The sequence below is a fragment of the Furipterus horrens genome, unplaced genomic scaffold (genome assembly GCF_987537825.1).
Source record: "Furipterus horrens unplaced genomic scaffold, mFurHor1.1.pri manual_scaffold_5, whole genome shotgun sequence".
In the NCBI taxonomy this organism is placed as follows: domain Eukaryota; kingdom Metazoa; phylum Chordata; class Mammalia; order Chiroptera; family Furipteridae; genus Furipterus; species Furipterus horrens.
Window position 1 is genome coordinate 126,267,652 of NW_028327175.1, and position 20,997 is coordinate 126,288,648.

A 20,997-nucleotide genomic window follows, 5' to 3' on the forward strand; every position below is an offset into this window, starting at 1 on the left:
GGTAGTCACTTTAGAACTGAGCTTCTAGGTGTGAACAATGGGTATAAAAACATTTGTCACAGAATGTCTGTGTTGTTCCATTGATGATGTAGTGAAGGGCTTTATAAATGGGATTTTTCTCTCTGAGTAATGGTTCTCTCCAGCCAGACAAAATCCACCCCTGCCACATATAAACTGTGTGGACTTCACCCCAAGCAAAAGTTCTCTGTTGCTGAGCAGAATCCAGCATTTAGTAAGCTGTCAATGAAAGCCCCTTGCTGGGCTCATTAACATTTGAGCATGCCTCCCGCTGAGTTTTCTGTTTGGTCACTAGAGGTCAGGCTAATCCCAAAGTTCAAGGCTCCTAACTTAGAGCAAGAAACTATGTCTAGTGTTCAAATGCAAAAGTTACCTCGTCTTGTAAAACTGTGCACATATCCCTTCCACAGTGTGTCTCTGTCCTTCCCAGCCAGCACTCATATTTTGTCACCAGGCTAAGAGGATGGGGAAGTGTATTGAGGGCAAATACATTAAATTATTTCTGAGAAATAGAAGATGAAAGAAAGGCAAAGCTGAAAGTAATAAGAATTTCTGGGTGTCAAATTTGTGTTGGAAAATTTTATAAAGAATTTTATACATATTAATCAGCTTAATGTTTATAAAACTCTATGGGGTATGTAATTTTAGTTTCATGTTATAGATGAAAAGTTGGCACAGGGACATAGCGATTGAGATGAGCCTGAGTCCAGGCCTGGCTGCCATTAGGACCTGGAATCTATAATATGCTGCAGGCTGTGAGCGCTTCCCAGACCCAGATTCTTTTGGTCTTTGGGCCACATCTTTCAAGCATATTGGAAGATGGAGGGCACTCAATCCCTTCCTTTTACTTTCCTGTCTGTGGGAACTTTGGTGGACATACAGACATGGGTTCAAATCCTGGCATTGTCATTCACCAGCTGTGTGGCTTGGGCAACTACATACCTTGCTGAGCCTCAGTTTTCCCTCTGTAATAGGTAGACCCTTCTACACAGGTCACCCTCCAGCCTCTCTGACTCCTCTTTTATCTCCTCTGGAATGTGAGTTCCCAGAGGGAAGAATTCTTTTTATCTTATTATATTTTATATTTAAAAAATTATTTTCATTTAATCAACTTATAATTTGTCATTTCTTTTATTTTCTTTTTTGTTTGTTTTTTAATTTTTTGAATTTATTGGGGGTGATATTGGTTAATAAAATTATATATGTTTCAGGTGTACAATTCTATAATACTGTACATCATCTGTAGATTGTAGTATGTGTTCACCATCCTAATTCAAGTCTCCTTCCATCACCATTTATCCCCTCATGCCCTCTTCCATTACCACTTATTCCCCCTTTACACCCTTCTACCTTCTCCCACCCTTCTTTCCTTCTGGTAATCACCATACTGTTGTCAGTGTTTATGAGTTTTTTTCTTTTGCTTAATCCCTTCACTTTTTCACTCAGTCCCCACCCATCTCTCCTCTGTCAGCTGTCAATCTGTTTTATCTCTATGAGTCTGTTTCTACTTTGTTAGTTTATTTTATTCATTAGATTCCACATATAAGTGGATACTTACATAAGGATAGCCCTGGCTGGTTTAGCTCAGTGGATTGAGCGTCGGCCTGCGAGCTAAGTGTCGCTGGTTCGATCTTCCAGTCAGGGTACATTAGAGAAGGAAAACTCTGACTCCAAAAAACCTCCGCTGCCTTGCGGCATACCTCTTCAGGGGAAAGGCTAAGGGAGTAAACCCCAACAGAAAATCCGGAGCCGGAGTCCCTAAGGCGGTTTGACGTTGTAGTCAACACCGGCAACTCCTGCGGCGCACCTGAACCCAAGCTGTATCGACTCCGTCTTTCCCTTGGACCCTTCAGCTGCGAAGAGAGGGGGGGTCTGCTGCATGGGCAACAGCAGACCCTCCATATTACCCTGCCCAGGCTCTGTAGTTTCAGCGTCATCGCAAGATGTCGATTCAACACGGGAGGAGACAGATACCATGTCACTCCCGAGTCGGACTGCACAGCCATTCTCGGCGGAGCAGATAGACTCTTAAGAAGCTACACCATCGTCTCTTGAGACGGACGGCTGCCGACGACATAAGGATACTTGTCTTTCTTTGATTAGCTTACTTGACTTAGCATAATATTCTCCTGGCTATTTTTAACTACCAAGTAGTATTGCATTGTGTGAAAGTACCTCATCTTTTTGCAATTTTTTAATTTTTAAGTATATTTTATTGATTCTGTTGTTCCAGTAGTTTCAATTTTCCCCCCTTTGATCCCTTCTTCCCAGTAGCCCCCTTCCCTCCAACAGTACGCCCCCTCCCCTTAGTTCATGTCTATCAGTCATGCATATACATTCTTTGGCTTCACCCTTTCCTATATTGTTCTTAACTTCCCCCTGTTATTTTGTACTTACCAATTATGCTTCTTAATCTCTGCACCATTTCCCTATTTCTCCCTTTACCCCCTCCCAGCTGATAACCCTTCAAATGATTTCCCTACCTATAATTCTGTTCCTATTCTGGTTTGCTTAGTTGGATTTTATTTTTATTTTTTAGATTCAGTTGTTGATAGTTGTGAGTTTGTTGTCATTTTATGTTCATAATTTTGATCTTTTTCTTAAATAAGTCCCTTTAATATTTCATATAATAATGGCTTGGTGATGATGAACTCCTTTAGCTTTACCTTTTCTGGGAAGCACTTTATCTGCACTTCCATTCTAAATGATAGCTTTGCTGGATAGAGCGATCTTGATTGTAGATTCTTGCTTTTCATCACATTGAACACTTCTAGCCAGTCCCTTCTTGCCTGCAAAGTTTCTTCTGAGAAATCAGCTGATAGTCTTATAGGCACCCCTATGTAGATAACTCTCTGCTTTTCTCTTGCTGCTTTTAAGATTCTTTATTTTGAACCTTTGGTATTTTAATTATAATGTATCTTGATGTGGTCCTCTTGGGGTCTAGCTTGTTTGGGACTCTCTGTGCTTCCTGAACTTGTATGTCTATTTCCTTCACCAAAGTTGGGAAGTTTTCCTTAGTTATTTTTTCACATAGGCTTTCAATTTCTTGTTCTTCCTCTTCTCCTTCTGTCATCCCTATGATTCGGATGTTGACACGTTTAAAGTTGTCCCAGAGGTTCCTAAGCCTCTACTCATTTTTTTCAATTCTTGTTTCCTCATTCTGTACTGATTGACTGTTTATTTCTTCCTTATGTTCCAAATTATTGATTTGAACCCCAGTTTCTTTCCCTTCACCATTGGTTTTGTGTGGATTTTCCTTTATTTCACTTAGCGTAGACTTTAAGGAAGCTCCCTTATGAGTTTGCTGTGCTTAAGTGTATCTGTCAAGTCTGTGAGCATCTAACACCAGTGTTTTGAACTCTACATATGTTAGGTTAGCTATCTCCTCGTCCATTATGTTGGCTAGCTCCTGGTCGCTTAGTTCTCCCACTGGAACCTTGGTCTGTTCCTTCTTTTGGGCCATACTTTATTGTCTCCTCAGCTTGACAGGCTTCTGTATATTAGGTAGAGCTGCTGTACCTGTTACATTATTAGGGGCAAAGCCTTAAGTGTTCATCAGTACAGGGTGACACATTTCACCACGTTGTGGCACTGTATGTGGAGGAGGGGTTTGAAAGGGAACAATGCCGCTTGTTTAGCACTTGCTCCTTTTCCAGGCACTTCTCCCACTTCCCATATAGGACTGCTGCCCCTCTAGCTGTTGCCCTGGCTGTTGTTCTTAGAGTGGGTGGGTTTGTGGATGTTCTAGGACCATGGGGGCCCTTTAAACAAGCAGACTGTGCTGAGATACTGCCAGTTTCTTCCTCCATTCCAACCCCTACTGGTTTTCACAGTCAGAAGCAATGAGGCTTGATTTTCTTCCATGCTGGAACCATGAGCTGCGGTCTGGTCTGGTGCTTGGAGCACTCCCCAGGTGTTCCTCCCTACTTTTTAAAATGTGTGACTGCTCTTTCCACTGGCCTGCCACTGCCACAGCTGCTGTTGCCACCACCACCACCACCACCGGCACTGCCACCACATCATGTCCTCTCCACCCCTCCTACCTGTCTAGATGAGTATTTCTTATTTATATCTTTGTTTGTTGGACTTCCATGTAGCTTGATTTTCTGGAACTTCTGGTTGTCTCTAGTATTGAGGTAGTTGTATTCCTTCTTAGTTGTGGAGAGAGACACAGCGTGTCTATCTAGGCCTCCATCTTGGTCAGAAGTCTTCCGTGTATGTTATCAGCTGTTTCTCTTCTGCTGGTTTTAGGATTCTCTCTTTGTTTTTAAATTTTGACATTTTAATCATGATGTGTCTTGAAATGGGCCTCTTTGGGTTCATCTTGATTAGGACCCTCTGTGCTTCCTGGACTTGCATGACTTTTTCTTTCATCAAGTTAGGGAAGTTTTCTCTCATTATTTTTTCAAATAGGTTTTCTACTTTTTCTCCTCTACTTCTCCCTCTGGTATTCCTAGGGTACAGATATTATTTTTCATGTTGTTCTGCAGCTCCCTTAAGCCCTCTTCATTATTTTTCAGTCTTTTTTCATTTTATTGCTCTGTTTGAGAAATTTTTTCTACATTGTTCTCCAGCTCACTTATCTGATCCTCTGCTTCATCTAGCCTGCTTTTAATTCCTTCTACTCTGCTCTTCATTTCAGAAATTGTGTTCTTTATTTCCTCCTCGTTATTATTGATAGTTTCTATGTCCTTTTTTATGCTGGTGTATTTTGCAGTAAGTTTGTTGTATTTTCCCTGGAGTCTTGTAGTTCTCATTGAGCTCATTGAGCATCCTTACAACCATTATTTTGAACTCAATGTCATAGTTTGCTTGCTTCTATTTCATTTAGTGCTCTTTCTGAGGATTCCTCCATTCCTTTCAATTGGGGGTTGTTCCTTTGTCTCCCCATTTTAAGTGACTGTTTTTGTTTGTTTCTACTTCTTAGATTGATCTGCTTTGATTGCCTCTCTTCTTGTTATGACCTTCTGTAGTAGGAGACCTGTGGGATTCAGTGGCACAGTGTCCTTGGTGTCCTAAAGCTGGTGCTCTTGGGGTGCCCTTGATGACATTTATGTAGGCTCTCTTGTTCTAATTGGGTTTTCATTGTTGTTGGCTCATTCCTCGGTGGGTCCTTCCCTCTGTCTGGCTGATTGAGAGTCACTCTACCCACCATGTCTTGTATGCTTTGTACAGGTGCTGCCAGAACAAAACCAAGCAGCACAGAAAACAAACCCAAACCTACAAAATAGCCGCCACCCACAACCAAACTATCAACAGCAAATAAGCTAGTATTAATATCGGTGTAGAGAGATTAAGACAAGTATAAGAAAAGAAAAATAAATATGAGATGGCTAGCTGAAAGCAAAATGATTTTTGAGAGTGTAGAGGGAGGAACAATAATAAGAGTAGGGAATAGGGACAAGGCAATGAGAGAAATAAAATAAAATTTAAATCATAGATATAAAGAGAGGGAGGAAGGCAAAATGAAGTAAGGGAAGGGAAGCATATAGTATTTAGGTATAAACAGAAATTTTAAAAAATGTATATATAGTGAGAGAGAGAACAAATAAAACAAAAGAAAAAAAAAAAAAACATAGGCACCAGATTGGAGAAGAAGACCCACCACAGCACTAACGACAACCAATGATCAAAGATTAACATACGGTGGATAGAAATAAGAGGGATAAAAGTAAGATAGAAAAGCTTAAGTGTTGTCTAGAAGAAAGCAAAGCGATTTTGAGAAGATAGAGGGAGAAGAAATACTAAGCATGAGGAATGAAAGCCAGGCTATGTCTGGGAAAGATTAAAATTTTAAATGAAGAAGAAGGCAAAATGGAATAGGACAGGGGAACAGTAAAATTTTATATTTGAAATATAAAAATAGTGAAAATCTAAGAATGAAATTGAAGAAATGGTATCCACAACCAACGAGCAAAGACTGATAAAGGTGGAGAGAGAATAAGGGTATTAAAAAATGTTTTTTATTTATTTATTGTTTTTCTATTACAGTTGTCCCACTTCTTCCCCCATTGCTCCCCCCATTTAGCCCACCCCTTCTCCCACAGTCAATCCCAACCCCATTGTACACGTCTATGGGTAATTTATACTAGTTCCTTTACTAAACCCTTCCCCTACTTACACCCTTCTCTCATCCCCTCTCCCCTGTTAAGTGTTAGTCTGTTCCTTGTTTACATGCCTCTGGTTCAGTTTTGCTTGTTTGTTTGTGTTGTTCATTAGTTTCCTGTATTAGGTGATATCATATGGTATTTGTCTTTCATTGCCTGGCTTATTTTGCTAAGCATTAACCTCTCTAGTTCTGTCCACGTTATTGCAAATGGTAGGAGTTCCTTTTTCCCTTTCTGCTGCATAGTATTCCATTGTGTAAATGTACCACAGTTTTTTGATCCACTCATCTACAGGTGGACACTTAGGCTGTTCACAGCACTCAGCTATTGTAAATAGCACTGCTATGAACATTGGGGTATATAAGTTCTTTTGAACTGGGGTTTCAGAATTCTTCAGGTATAATCCTAGCAATGGAATTGCTGGTTCAAGAGACAGTTCCATTTTTAGTTTTCTGAGGAAATTCCATACTGTTTTCCATAGTGGCTGCACCAGTCTGCATTCCCACCAATGGTGCTACACTAGGGTTCCCTTTTCTCTACATCCTTGCCTGCACTTGTTTGTTAATTTGTTGATGATGGCCATTCTGACTGGTGTAAGGTGGTATCTCATTGTGGATTTTATTTGCATCTCTCTGATGGCTAGTGATGTTGAGCATTCTTTATTATGCCTATGGACCCTTTGTATATCCTCCTTGGAGAAGTGTTTGTTCATGTTCTTTGCCCATTAAAAAATTTATTTCTTTATTAGTTTGTTTGTTTATTTATTTTTAGAGAGGGGGAAAGGAGAAAGAGAGGGAGAGAAACATCACTGTGTGGTTGCCTTTCACTCACACACCCAACTGGGGGCCTGACATGCAACCTAGTCATGTGCCCTGACTGGGAATCGAACCAGCGACACTTCGTTCTCAGGCCGATGCTCAATCCACTGAGCCACAGCAGCCAGACCCCTTTGCTCATTTTTTAATTGGATTGTCTGTCTTCTTGGTGTTGACCCATATAAGTTCTTTATACATTTTGGAGATCAATTCCCTTGTCTGAGGTATCACTGGCAAGTATAATTTTCTATATTGTTGGTTCCCTTTTCATCTTGCTGATGTTTTCTTTTGCTGAGCAGAAACTCTTTAGTTTGACATAGTCCCGTTTGTTTATTCTTTCCTTTATTTCCCTTGACTTAGGAGATGTATCAGTGAAAATATTGCTATGTGGGATATCTGATATTTTCCTGCCTATGTTTCCCTCTAGGACTTTTATGGTGCCATGGCTCACATTTAAGTCCTTGATCCATCTTGAGTTTATTCTGGTGTGTGGTGTAAGTTGGTGATCTAGTTTCATTTTTTTTTTACACATCCCTGTCCAGTTCTGCCAGCACCATTTGTTGAAGAGGCTCTTCTCACTCCAACTTATGTTCCTACCCCTTTGTCGAATATTAGTTGACCATATAGACCGGGGATTATTTCTGGGCTCTCTATCCTATTCCATTGATCAATATGTCTGTTCTTATGCTAGTACCAGACTGTTTTGATTACCGTGGCCTTGTAGTATAGTTTGATATTAGGTATTGTGATTCCTCCTATTGTGTCCTTCTTCCTCAAGATTGCTGTGGTTATTTGGGGTCCTTTTTGGTTCCATATAAAATTTTGAAGTATTTGTTCTAGGTCTGTGAAATATGTCGTTGGTATTTTAATAAGGATTGTGTTGAATCTACAAATTGCTTTGGGTAGTATGGACATTTTAATGATGTTGACTCTTCCCATCCATGAGCACAGTATATGTCTCCATTTATTTGTATCTTTCTTAATTTCTTTCTTCAGTGTTATGTAGTTTTCCGAGTACAACTTTTTTATCTTTTTGGTTAAGTTTATTCCTAGGTACTTAATTTTTCTTGTTGCTATAGTAAGTTGGATTTTTTTCCTAGTTTCTATCTCTGATATTTATTGTTGGTGTACAGAAATGCCTTTGATTTCTGAATATTGACTTTGTACCTTGCTATTTTGCCAAATTTACTTATTAGGTCAAGTAACTTTTTCGTGGAGTCTATAGGGCTTTCTATGTACACTATCATGTCATCTGCACATAATGACAGTTTTACTTCCTCTTTTCTAATTTGGATGCCTTTTATTTCTTTTTCTTGTCTGATTGCTATGGCGATGACTTCCAAGACTATATTGAATAGGAGTGGGGAGAGTGGATATTCTTGTCTTGTTTTTAATCTCAAGGAGAATGCTTTTGCCCATTGAGTATGATATTGGCTTCATTTTTCTCGTTTATGGCCTTTATTATGTTGAAGTATGCTCCCTCTATTCCCATTTTGCTGAGTGTTTTAATCATCAGTGGGTGTTGTACTTTATCAAATGTTTTTTCAGCATCTATTGATATGATCAAGTGATTTTAATCTTTCATTTTGTTTATGCGGTGTATTTCATTTATTGATTTGCAAATATTGAACCATCCTTGCATCCCTGGGATGAATCCCACTTGATCGTGGTGTATGATCTTTTTAATGTGTTGCTGGATCCAGTTTGCCAATATTTTGCTGAGGATTTTAGCATCTATGTTCATCAGTGATATCGGCCTGTAGTTTTCTTTCTTTGTTGTGCCTTGACCTAGTTTTGGAATTAGAGTAATACTGGCTTCATAGAACGAGTTTGGGAGTCTCCCTCTTCTTATATTTTTTGGAACAGTTTGAAAAGCGTAGGCATTAGTTCTTCCCTAAATGTTTTGCAAAATCCTCCTGTGAAGCCATCTGGTCCAGGGTTTTTGTGTGCCAGGAGTTTTTTGATTAGTGCTTCAATTTCACTCTTTGTTATCAGTCTACTCAGAATAAGGGTATTTTAAGGACACGTAAAAATAATGTGAGATGACTGATGACAAGTAAAGTTGTTTTGAGAGGCTGGAGAGGGGAGAAAGAGTAAGAGTGCAGAATGGAAATAAGTTGTAGCAAGAGGAAAATAGAATCTAAAATGAAAATAAGAAGAGGAATTAAGGTAAAATGGAGTAAGAGAAGTGAGGAGCAAAATATGAGATTTTAAATAAAATGTAATATAAAAACTAATATGCACAAACTTGAAGGACAAGAAATTAATGTTAAAAAGCTATGCAGGAGAGAAATAATGCAAATCATGAAGATTGTGATGGAATTTGTCTCACTAGTATCTAGTGTTTACCACTTTCTTCTCTTTCTGGATCCACCCCTGGTGCTTTCAGATGATGTTCCAGACTGGCTCCTAGCAGTCTGTTCAAGACCAGCAGGAATCCACTGTCTGTGGCTATGTTCTTCAGTTGTTAATCTAGTCAATCTGTAATCAACAGTCAAGTTTAAGCACCACACAGTGGGGCAGAGTAATTCCTGTGGACAAGGCTATTGCTTCACCTCTGGCTGATGCTACTTGGAGGGGACTGCTCTGCCTGAGCAAGATTGCTCCTGTAGTAATGGGGAATGAATTAGCATTGGGATCCCAACAGCTACTCCCTCAGTTCTCTACCCAAAGTCACCATTCCCAGACTCTCCTCAAACATCTCTAGTCCACTTTTTCCCCTCTTTGCCAGAGCCCAGGGTAAGTGCCTGCAAACAAAATTTTGTGCATTGGCTTTTTAAAAGGCTCTTTCTGTCTCCAGCCATTTCTCCCTGGTAGGCAGAAACCCCTTTGCTTTTTCAGCTGGAGGCTGTCTGGGTTCCTCTCTGGTTCTAATGCTGTAGGATGCAGAGCCCAGATTAGGGTTTAGACCCCACATTTCTCATGTGGGAACCCCCTGGCTGCTGAAATATTTCTCCAGACCTTCAGCTACCACTCATGAGAGCCCAGCCAGCCCTCTCATGTTTCCTCCACACTCTATACCAGTCATGATGTGATGAAGTCATTTCTTCTGTCTGTCCATCCATGGCTATATGGTTTATCCCCAACTATTGTTCAGTTGGTTATTCTGAATGATTTCTCCATAATTTAGTTGTAATTCCAGATTTGTCCCAGGAGGCGGTTAGCATAGCTACCACTTACTCCATCACCATCTTGCATCTCCCTAGGTATTTTTTTTGATGCAATTGTAAAGTGGATTTTTTTTCTTAGTTTTCCTTCCTGATAGTTCATTGTATGAAAATGCAACTGGTTTCTGGATATTTATTTTGTATCCTGTTATTTTACTGAATTCATTTATCAGTTCTAGTAGGTTTTTTGGTGGAATCTTTAGGATTCTCTATATACGGTATCATGTCATCTGTAAGCCTTCTTATACATTCTTTCTAATGCTTATAACAGTGCATGGCACATAATAGGTGCACAACAAATATTTGCCAGTGGTTGCCTGACTCTTCCCACTGAACATTACTTAAAGTGGAAATGTTCCCCATTTCTATATTTTCACCAGGCAAGCCCATGCCTACCTTTTTGGATGCCCTCTTCCTCCAAGGTAGTGCTGGCCAATGAAACATAATACAAGCCATACACATATCATTTAAAACTTTCTAGTAGACACTTTGAAAAGGTAATAAGATAGCAGTGAAATTAATTTTAATAAGGTTTTATTTAATCCAGTGTGTCCAAACTATCATGGCTTCAATGTATTATTGGTATAAAAATCCATTACATTCTGTATTTAGAAGATGGCTTTAAGTCCCATGGCTATGTTTATCTTCAACTTAATCTCTCAGAGACATAAGCTTCATTCTCCTTTAATGGAGAATCTTCCAGATGTTTGCCAGTTGTGGCAGGTTTTCCTGACCCAAGTTTACTGAACACATGGAGAGCGGCACAATATGTATTTATTCAACAACTACCTGTTTCAGACTTCATTAATTCAGTCCTGCACAAGGATCTGAGGAAATGGGAGCATATTCTCTCTGAAGATTGAGGACCCTGGAGATGTGCAGAGGGTTCCCCTCAAATCTGAAGCTGAGAGCTGATTAGCACATGCCTGTGAAGACATCACCCAGGCCAAGGCAGGATCACCAAGAAGATTCAAACAGACCTTACACAGGTCAGAAATTATTTGTGTTTACATCAACCAGAAAGAAAAAAACTCCTAATGCATAAAATATCAAGCACAACACTGAGAAAGATATTGCCTAGGTGTTGGGGGACTCAAATATTGTAAAAATTTTAGTTTCAGGTAATAGCTAATGAGCTTAGTAATCAATGTATGTAAAAAGCTATTGTTTCAGGAACTGAAGGTATGACCCACTTTGACTCCAGAAGACCATAAGCAGTTCCACCTTTGTGCCTCAGGAGGACTACAGCAGTTTAAGATAGTATCTGAGCCATTATACTCCAGGGTGAAATGACCACAGCCCAGGGCACAGACAAAGAGCTCTGCCCAGGACACAGATGAAAGCATGCTGCAGCTTTTATCTTATTAACTTTTCCCCTGGATTACAAACCCCTTACCTACATTTTTCTTTGTCTTATAAGAGCCAGTTTAAAATGGAATTTAAAATGGTCTGTTAGGGTACAAATCTGCTGTCTTCTCAGATTGCCAACCATCTGAATAAACTGCCCATAAAGATTCAATCCCTGTCTCTGCTTATTGGATCTGGTAGATGACAGGCAGAACAAACAATGGCTTTTCAAGTTTCATAAGTAGTGCCCAAATTAGCTCTAGATTAAAAGTTGTTCTGGACCTGCCTACTGTTACAGAAACAGGAGTGTCCAAAAAACAAACCCCAGAGTTTACGGCTGGGGGATGGGGAAAAGGAAGCAACTTTTAAGATACCTTTGCATGTCCGGGCCTAGTTGCTAGTGTCTTTGTTATGCAAAATGGGTTTGATACTTCCAAGGCCCAAGAGATGGGAGGAGTCTTGAACTATGGGATGGTACAGAGGGAGCCTACAGAGCTTGCGTAGGGTTCTGTGAATGGTCAGAACTGGTTGCAACACCCACTGCATCAGAGGACACAGTCAGGAATATATAAGCAGCTGCAGATATTTTAGCTGGGACTCGCCCAATGGAGCTCTCTCACAGTCTCATGCTCTCTCTGGCTCTCGTGCTCTCACTCTCGCTCTCACTGGCTCTCTCTCTTGTGCCCCCTTCCATGCAGCTTGGTGAAGGGGTCCTCTCCATGCGGATTAAAAAAGCTGAGTTCTCCATGAGGTTTTGCGAGGGCTCCCAAGGCAGCTTTAAGAGGCTCTTGCCATGTAGTTTTGAGAAGGAGAGGAGATCCACACAGTTTGCAGGAAGAAGGCAGTTTGCAAGGAGGCTGAGAATCCAGGCAGTCCTGCATTGAGAGCTGGAGGGCACCACAGCACAGAAAGGACCTCCCCAATCAGAACTGAGTGATTGGCAGCTACTGGTAAAGCTGAACTGTGCCTAGGAAGTAGCGAAACGGTGTTTCTGACTTTTCTAAGGCTGGCCTGGTTTGCTAGGGGGAGGCAGGACTATGTGTTTGTGGGTATTTTAAAGAACATAATGTTACAGAACCCTTGGGCTGCTCCAATTGAAAACAAACCCACAGGCTCTTTAGTTAGGGGCCCGATTGCACGCCGCCAAAATTATAACTCTCAATACCAGAGTTTGGTGAAAAGAAAAAGAATTGTTTATTTAACAGTTATATAGATTTAGTTATTTGCAGATTTCTGTTGTTAAGTCTTATGCTCTTTAAAACATCCACAAACACATATCCTGGCCTCCCCACCAAACCAGGCTAGTTTTAGGAAAGGTAGAGAAACCGTTTCCCTACTTTCCAAACACAGTTCAGCTTTACCAGCAGCTGCCAATCACTCAGTTCTGATTGGGGAGGTCCTTTCTGTGCTGTGGTGCCCTCCAGCTCTCAATGCAGAACCGGCTGGATTCTCAGCCTCCTTGTAAACTGCTTTCTTTCTGCAAACCGCATGGATCTCCTCTCCTCAAAACTGCATGGCGAGAGCCTCTTAAAGCAGCCTGGAGACCCCTTCTCCAAGCCACATGGAGAAGGCCCCTTCACCAAGCCACGTGGAGGGAGCACACGAGAGAGCGAGAGCGCGAGAGCCCGAGATCGAGAGCGAGAGCGAGAGCGAGAGAGAGAGAGCGTGAGCCAAAATGTCTGCAGCTGCTTATATATCCCTGACTGCATCCTCTGACGCAGTGGGCGTTGCAAACAGTTCTGACCATTCACAGAACCTCACGCAGGATCTGTGTGCTTTCTCCATATCATCCCCTGGTCCAAGTCCCCTCCCATCCACCTGAGGCTTTGGATGCATTAAAGCATTTTGCATAAGAAAGACACCAGCCACCAGCCTCAGGCATGTGGAGGCATTCTAAAAGCTGCTTCCTTCTCCCCATCCCCCAGCCGCAAACTCCCGGGGATTTTTGGACTCCCCTGTTTCTGTAACAATAAGACTCAACAGCAGAGGAGATCCAATATGGCGGAGGAGTAAGTGGAAGCTACACTAACCTCCTCCCAGAACTAGTCTGGATTTACAACTTAATTTTGGAGAAATCATCTGGAATAACCAACGGAACACTAGCTGGAAAGAAGTCTTATAACCACGGAGAGACAGAAAAGGCCGCTACATCACAACTTGACCGGTAGGGAGTGCGGAGACGCGGAAGGGCTGGCTGGGCTCACATGGGTGGCAGCTGAAGGGACTGAGAAACAGCTCAGCAGCCAGGGATTCCCCCTGAGAAGGGCAGGGTCTAAACCCCCAGCTGGGCTTCCCAGCCTACAGCAACAGAGTGGAAAGTAAAATAGTATCAGCTGTGAAAAGCGAAAAGCCACAGGGTTTCTTGCTAGCCAGAGAGAAACAGCAGGAGAAAAAGAGCTCTTAAGTGGATCACATACAAAAATATTTTGGCCACCACTTACCCTGGGCTCAAGCAGAGGGAAGGCAGAGAGGACTGGAGACACTTGGGGAGAGTTTGGCACGGTGGCTTTGAGGGGAGAACTGGAGGAGCAGCCGACTGGGTCCCAGTGCTGACTCATCCCCAGTACTGCGGGTAGACCATTCCCCTCCAAGTGGTGTCAGCCTGAGGGGAAGCAAAAGCCCTGCCTACAGGAATTAAGCTGCCACACCCACGGTCCTTAAGCCTGACAGCTAATCACAGATTGAGTAGATTAACAAACAAAGAAGACAGACAACAGCAATAGATCCCTGGAAGTCTCCAACAGGCTGCCTAGGGCCAGACTGGTACATGATCTGACGCCACCAGAGGCAGATCCAGGAAGTGCAGATCATTCTAAGAAGCACCAACAAACAATAGGAGTCAAAAAAATGGGGAGACAGAGAAACAACCTCCCATCAAAAGGAAAGGTAGAATCCCCAGAAAGAGTGCTAAATGAAATAGAGGGGAGCGAACTATCAGATATGGAATTCAAAACATGGATTATGGAGAAGCTGAATGAGCTCAGCGGAAACTACAAAGAACTCCAGAAAAACTACAAGGAACTCACAGAAAATTACATGAGCATGAAAAAGGACATAGAAGCTATCAATAAGAGCCAGGAGGAAATGAAGAATACGATCTCTGAATTGAAGAACACAGTAGAAGGAATTAAACACAGGCTAGAGGAAGCAGAAGATCGGATCAGCAAGCTGGAGGACAACCTACACAAAAACTCCCAGACAATGCAACAAAATGAAAAAAGACTGAACAAGACTGAAGAGGTTCTAAGACAGCTGCAGGACAACATGAAACGTAATAATATCCGTATCATAGGAATTCCAGAAGGAGAAGAAGAAGAGCAAGGGATAGAAAACCTCTTTGAAAAACTAATGACAGAAAACTTCCCTAACATGACAAGAGAAAGAGTCATGCAAGTCCAGGAAGCACAGAGAGTTCCAATGAAGATGAACCCCAACAGGCCCACCTCAAGACACATCATAATTAAAATGGCAACATTCAAAGACAAAGAGAGGATCCTAAAAGCAGCAAGAGAAAAACAACTAATAACATACAAGGGAGCTCCAATAAGGCTATCATCAGATTTCTCAGCAGAAACACTACAAGCCAGAAGGGAATGGCAAAAAATATTCCAAGCAATGAAAAACAAAGGCCTACAACCTAGAATACTATACCCAGCAAAGCTCTCATTCAAAATGGAGGGTGAAATAAGGAGCTTCCAAGACAAAAGAAAGCTAAAAGAATACATCTCCACCTAACCAGCAATGCAAGAGATGCTAAAGGGTCTGCTCTAAGAAGATAAAGAAACAGAGAGAGACAGAGAAGAACACGAGTACAAAGGGGAAAAATGACAATGAATAAATACTTATCGGTAATAACCTTAAATGTAAATGGATTAAACGCTCCAATTAAAAGACATAGGGTAGCTGAATGGATTAGAAAGAATGACCCACATATATGCTGTCTACAAGAAACCCACCTTAGAACAAAAGATCTACACAGACTGAAAGTAAAGGGATGGAAAAAAGTATTTCATGCAAATGGGCATGAAAAAAAAAGCCGGGGTAGCAATACTTATATCAGACAAAACATATTTCACAGCAAAGTCCATAAAAAGAGACAAAGAAGGGCATTTCATAATACCTAAGGGAAAAATCCATCAAGAAGATATAACCCTTATAAATATATATGCACCCAACTTAGGAGCACCCAAATATATAAGGAAACTTTTGAAAGACTCCAAGAAAGATATAGACAACAACACACTCATAGTAGGGGAATTTAACACCCCATTGTCAACAATGGACAGATCTTCGAAGCAAAGAAACACCAAAGATATTGAGGCACTGAACAACACTCTAGATCAAATGGACTTAGTCGATATATATAGAAGTTTTCACCCCAAAGAAGCAAAATATACATACTTCTCAAGTGCACATGGAACATTTTCAAAGATAGACCACATGGTAGGACACAAAACAAGCCTTAACAAATTCAAGAAAATTGAAATTATATCAAGCATCTTCTCGGATTACAATGGCTTAAAATTGGAAATCAACCTCAAGGAAAAAACTCAAAAACATTCAAACTCATGGAGAATGAATAACATGCTATTAAATAATGAATGGGTTAACAATGACATCAAGGAAGAAATCAAAAAGTTTCTGGAACCTAATGATAATGAACACACAACAACCCAAAACCTATGGGATACAGCGAAAACAGTCCTAAGAGGAAAGTTCATAGCAATACAGGCCTACCTAAAAAAGCTAGAGGAATATCTAATAAAAAATTTAACCCTACAGCTACAAGATCTAGAAGAAGAACAACAAGCAAAGCCCAGATCAAGTAGAAGGAAGGAAATCATCAAGATCAGAGCAGAATTAAATGACATAGAGTCTAAACTAACAATTCAAAAGATCAAAAAAAGTAGGAGCTGGTTCTTTGAAAAAATAAACAAAATTGACAAGCCTTTAACCAGGCTCATCAAGAAAAAAAGAGAGAGGACCCAAATAAATAAAATCAGAAACGAAAGAGGAGAAATCACAACTGATACCACAGAAATACAAAGGATTATAAGAAATTATTACGAACAACTGTATGGCAAGAAATTTGACAACCTAGAGGAAATGGACAAATTCCTGGAAACCTATAGTCTTCCCAAACTGAATCAAGAAGAAGCAGAAAGTCTGAATAAACCAATAACAGCTAGTGAAATTGAAGCAGTAATCAAAAAACTCCCAGCACACAAAAGCCCTGGACCAGATGGCTTCACAAGTGAATGCTACAAAACATTTAGGAAAGAACTAACTCCTATCCTTCTCAGACTATTCCAAAAGATACAAGAAGAGGGAAGACTGCCAAACTCATTCTATGAAGCCAGTATAACCCTAATTCCAAAACCAGGTCAAGACACAACAAAGAAAGAAAACTACAGGCCAATATCACTGATGAACATAGATGCTAAAATCCTCAACAAAATATTGGCAAACCGGATCCAGCAACACATTAGAAAGATCATACACCACGATCAAGTAGGATTCATCCCAGGGATGCAAGGATGGTTTAACATTCGCAAATCAATAAACGTAATACACCACATAAACAAAATGAAAGACAAAAACCACATGATAATATCAATAGATGCGGAAAAAGCATTTGATAAAGTACAACACCCATTTATGATAAAAACTCTCAGCAAAATGGGAATAGAGGGAGCATACCTCAACATAATAAAGGCCATATATGAGAAACCTGAAGCCAACATCATAGTCAATGGGCAAAAACTGAGAGCATTCCCCCTGAGATCAGGAACAAGACAAGGATGTCTGCTCTCCCCACTCCTATTCAACATAGTCTTGGAAGTTCTAGCCACCGCAATCAGACAAGAAAGAGAAATAAAAGGCATCCAAATTGGAAAAGAGGAAGTAAAACTGTCATTATTTGCAGATGACGTGATAGTGTACATAGAAAACCCTATAGACTCCACAAAAAAACTACTCGACCTAATTAGTGAATTCGGCAAAATAGCAGGATACAAAGTCAATATTAAGAAATCAAAGGCATTTTTATACACCAACAATAAAAACTCAGAAATAGAAACTGAAAGAAAAATTCAATTTACCATAGCAACAAGAAAAATAAAATACCTAGGAATAAACTTAACCAAGGAGGTAAAAGACCTGTACACAGAAAACTACATAACACTGAAGAAAGAAATTAAAGAAGATACAAATAAATGGAAGCATATACCATGCTCATGGATGGGAAGAATCAACATCATTAAAATGTCCATACTACCCAAAGCAATTTATAGATTCAATGCAATCCCTATTAAAATACCAGCAACATATTTCACAGACCTAGAACAAATACTTCAAAAATTTATATGGAACCAAATAAGAGCCCGAATAGCCACAGCAATTTTGAGGAAGAACACAGTAGGAGGAATCACAAAACCTGATATCAAACTATACTACAAGGCCACGGTAATCAAAACAGCCTGGTACTGGCATAAAAACAGACATATAGATCAATGGAACAGAATAGAGAGCCCAGAAATAAACCCAGGTTCATATGGTCAACTAATATTTGACAAAGGGGGAAAGAACATCAAATGGAGTGAAAAGAGCCTCTTCAACAAATGGTGTTGGGAGAACTGGACAGGGACATGCAAAAAAAATGAAACTAGACCACCAACTTACACCATACACCAGAATAAACTCAAAATGGATCAAAGACTTAAATGTAAGCCGTGATACCATAAAAGTCCTAGAGGAAAAAATAGGCAGGAAAATTTCAGATATCCCACATAGCAACATTTTCACTGATATATCTCCTAAGGCAAGGGAAATAAAGGAAAGAATAAACAAATGGGACTACAGCAAACTAAAAAGTTTCTGCTCAGCTAAAGAAAACATCAGCAAGATGAAAAGGAAACCAACCATATGGGAAAATATATTCGCCAATGACATCTCAGACAAGGGATTGATCTCCAAAATACATAAAGAACTCATATGACTCAACACCAAGAAGACAGACAATCCAATTGAAAAATTGGCAAAGGACCTGAAAAAACACTTCTCCAAAGAAGACATACAGAGGGCCCATAGACATATGAAAATATGCTCAACATCACTAGCCATCAGAGAGATGCAAATAAAAACCACAATCAGATACCACCTCACACCAGTCAGAATGGCCATAATCAACAAATCAACAAACAACTTGTGCTGGAGAGGATGCGGAGAAACGGGAACCCTGGTGCATTGCTGGTGGGAATGCAGACTGGTGCAGCCACTATGGAAAACAGTTTGGAATTTCCTCAAAAAACTAAAAATGGAACTGCCTTTTGAACCAGCAATTCCATTACTGGGATTATATCCGAAAAATCCTGAAACACCAATTCAAAAGAACCTATGCACTCCAATGTTCATAGCAGCACTATTTACAATAGCCAAGTGCTGGAAACAACCTAAATGCCCATCTGTAGATGAGTGGATCAAAAAACTGTGGTACATTTACACAATGGAGTTCTATGTAGCAGAAAGAAAGAAGGAACTTCTACCATTTGCAACAACATGGATGGAACTAGAGAGAATTATGCTTAGCGAAATAAGCCAGGCAACGAAAGAAAAATACTTTATGCTGTCACCTATTACAGGAAAATAATGAACAACACAAACAAATGAGCAAAATTGAACCAGAGCTATGTAAACAAGGAGTAGACTAACAGTAACAAGGGGGGAGGTGGGAGGGAGAAAAGGGGGTAAGAAGGGGAAGTGTCAAATCAAAGAACATGTATAAATGACCCACAGACATGGACAACTGAGTGGGGACTGAATGTGGGGGAAGGGAGGGGCAGGATACAGGGAAGCAAGAGGGGAAAAAAAGAGTGAGACAACTGTAATGGAAAAACAAACAAAAAAATTTTTTTAGTGGGGGAAAATGAAAATATGAAGAATGAAAATGCCAGTTCAGTGAATATTAGGACAAAGATTTTCCTTCACGTTGTATATTTTTCTCTCTATTTGATCTCTCCAGAGTTTGGCATTCTAAACAAGTAAGTAATGACTTAAGTTTCTTTGCATAGAACTAATAAGACCAGTTGTTAATAGAGGTTCCTTTTTCTGACCAAGCCTTTGACTGGAATGTCAAGCCTAAGGGAGACATGCTTGGGCTCAGGTTGTTACTAAAAAGCCCTAAGGAACTGGGAATGACTTTCAAAGGTAATAAAAGCCCGCGAAATAAAAGGCCTGCTGCCATGGTTGGTTGTGCGGTCCACAGCAATCTCTCCAGGGAAGGAACGAAGGTTGTTTTCCTGAAAGATGGCTAGAAGGGACCTTAAGGCACAATGGAAAACCAGAAAGACTTGGAAAGGACAGGTGTGTACAGGCAAGGATGAATGCCAGGTATGTGGCTCAGCTTCTGTGCCCTGAAGAACAGACTGAAGGCCACCCTAAATGTTCCTTGGGTAAGTTCCAGCAAAACAGAACTAAAGATCATAAGTGATCATTTGCTGCTCTTGTTATGTTTATGCAAATGAACAGGATAAATTAAAAATGGACTTAATGTAGTCCCTTTAAAGACAAGGAGAGTAATCTTAGGGAGAAAAATCATTATTCAAGGAAAATCACAATGATCAGTGGCAGACTGTAAAGTAGGGCAGCTAACCATCTTAAAAGTTTCTTCTCATTTAAAAAATGGTTTCACTTGAAAATTAAACCATATCTGTGATATCACCAAAGAGATTCAAGTTGCAGGCAAGTAGAATGTCAAGTGCCTTGCAACTGGATGTCTTCCCAATAAGACAGTCTTACAGATTTAGAGACTTGTTTGTTGGTTATGTTACATAAATTAACAGGTGTTTTCTGTTTTCAAAGGGCATAAGCCTAGGACCGCATTACCTGAGTGATTGTCTGTACGCATAAGCCTCACTTAATACTCTCTGCAGCGCTGCCTCCTGAGACTCAACAGTTTGGCTGAACTAAATGGCTGGGTTGGTGAAGAATGGGGTGGTCTGTGGGCTTCACTTTAAAACTGAATTCTCTTTTCTATCCTAATGGCTTGGACAGAAAGGGCCCAGAGGTCTGAGAGGGGGGAAACATAAACTATTTCCCTCAGCCCAAACTAAATATAATGGGCAAAAGGGTTTTGGACAGGCGAGATGTGCCTAGCACACCTTCCTCCAAAGAAGCCCCCCCCCCCTTTTTTTTTTTTCTCCTAATTTGGAACATTGAAAAATTAATCCCTGCCTTTTGTCACCTAGTAGTTATGGATTGAATGATGCTTTTTAACCCTTTTTGCCAAATCTGTTGCCCCCAGAACACAACAAGGATGCCAGCCTGCTAAACCAAGCACGCCGTTGTCTGGAGACAGCCAACTGACCTGGAGTCTGCACAATCCTTCCCCATGTGGGAAGGCCACCCTCCCCTCCACAACCCCACTCTTATTAGGGATTTCTGGATCCAAGGGTATTTAGGACGACGACCATGTCCAGCTTGAAGCAGCTAGAGGAGCTTGAGACCTTCGCCCATTGTCCTTTACAAGATTACAAAGGGTCTTAA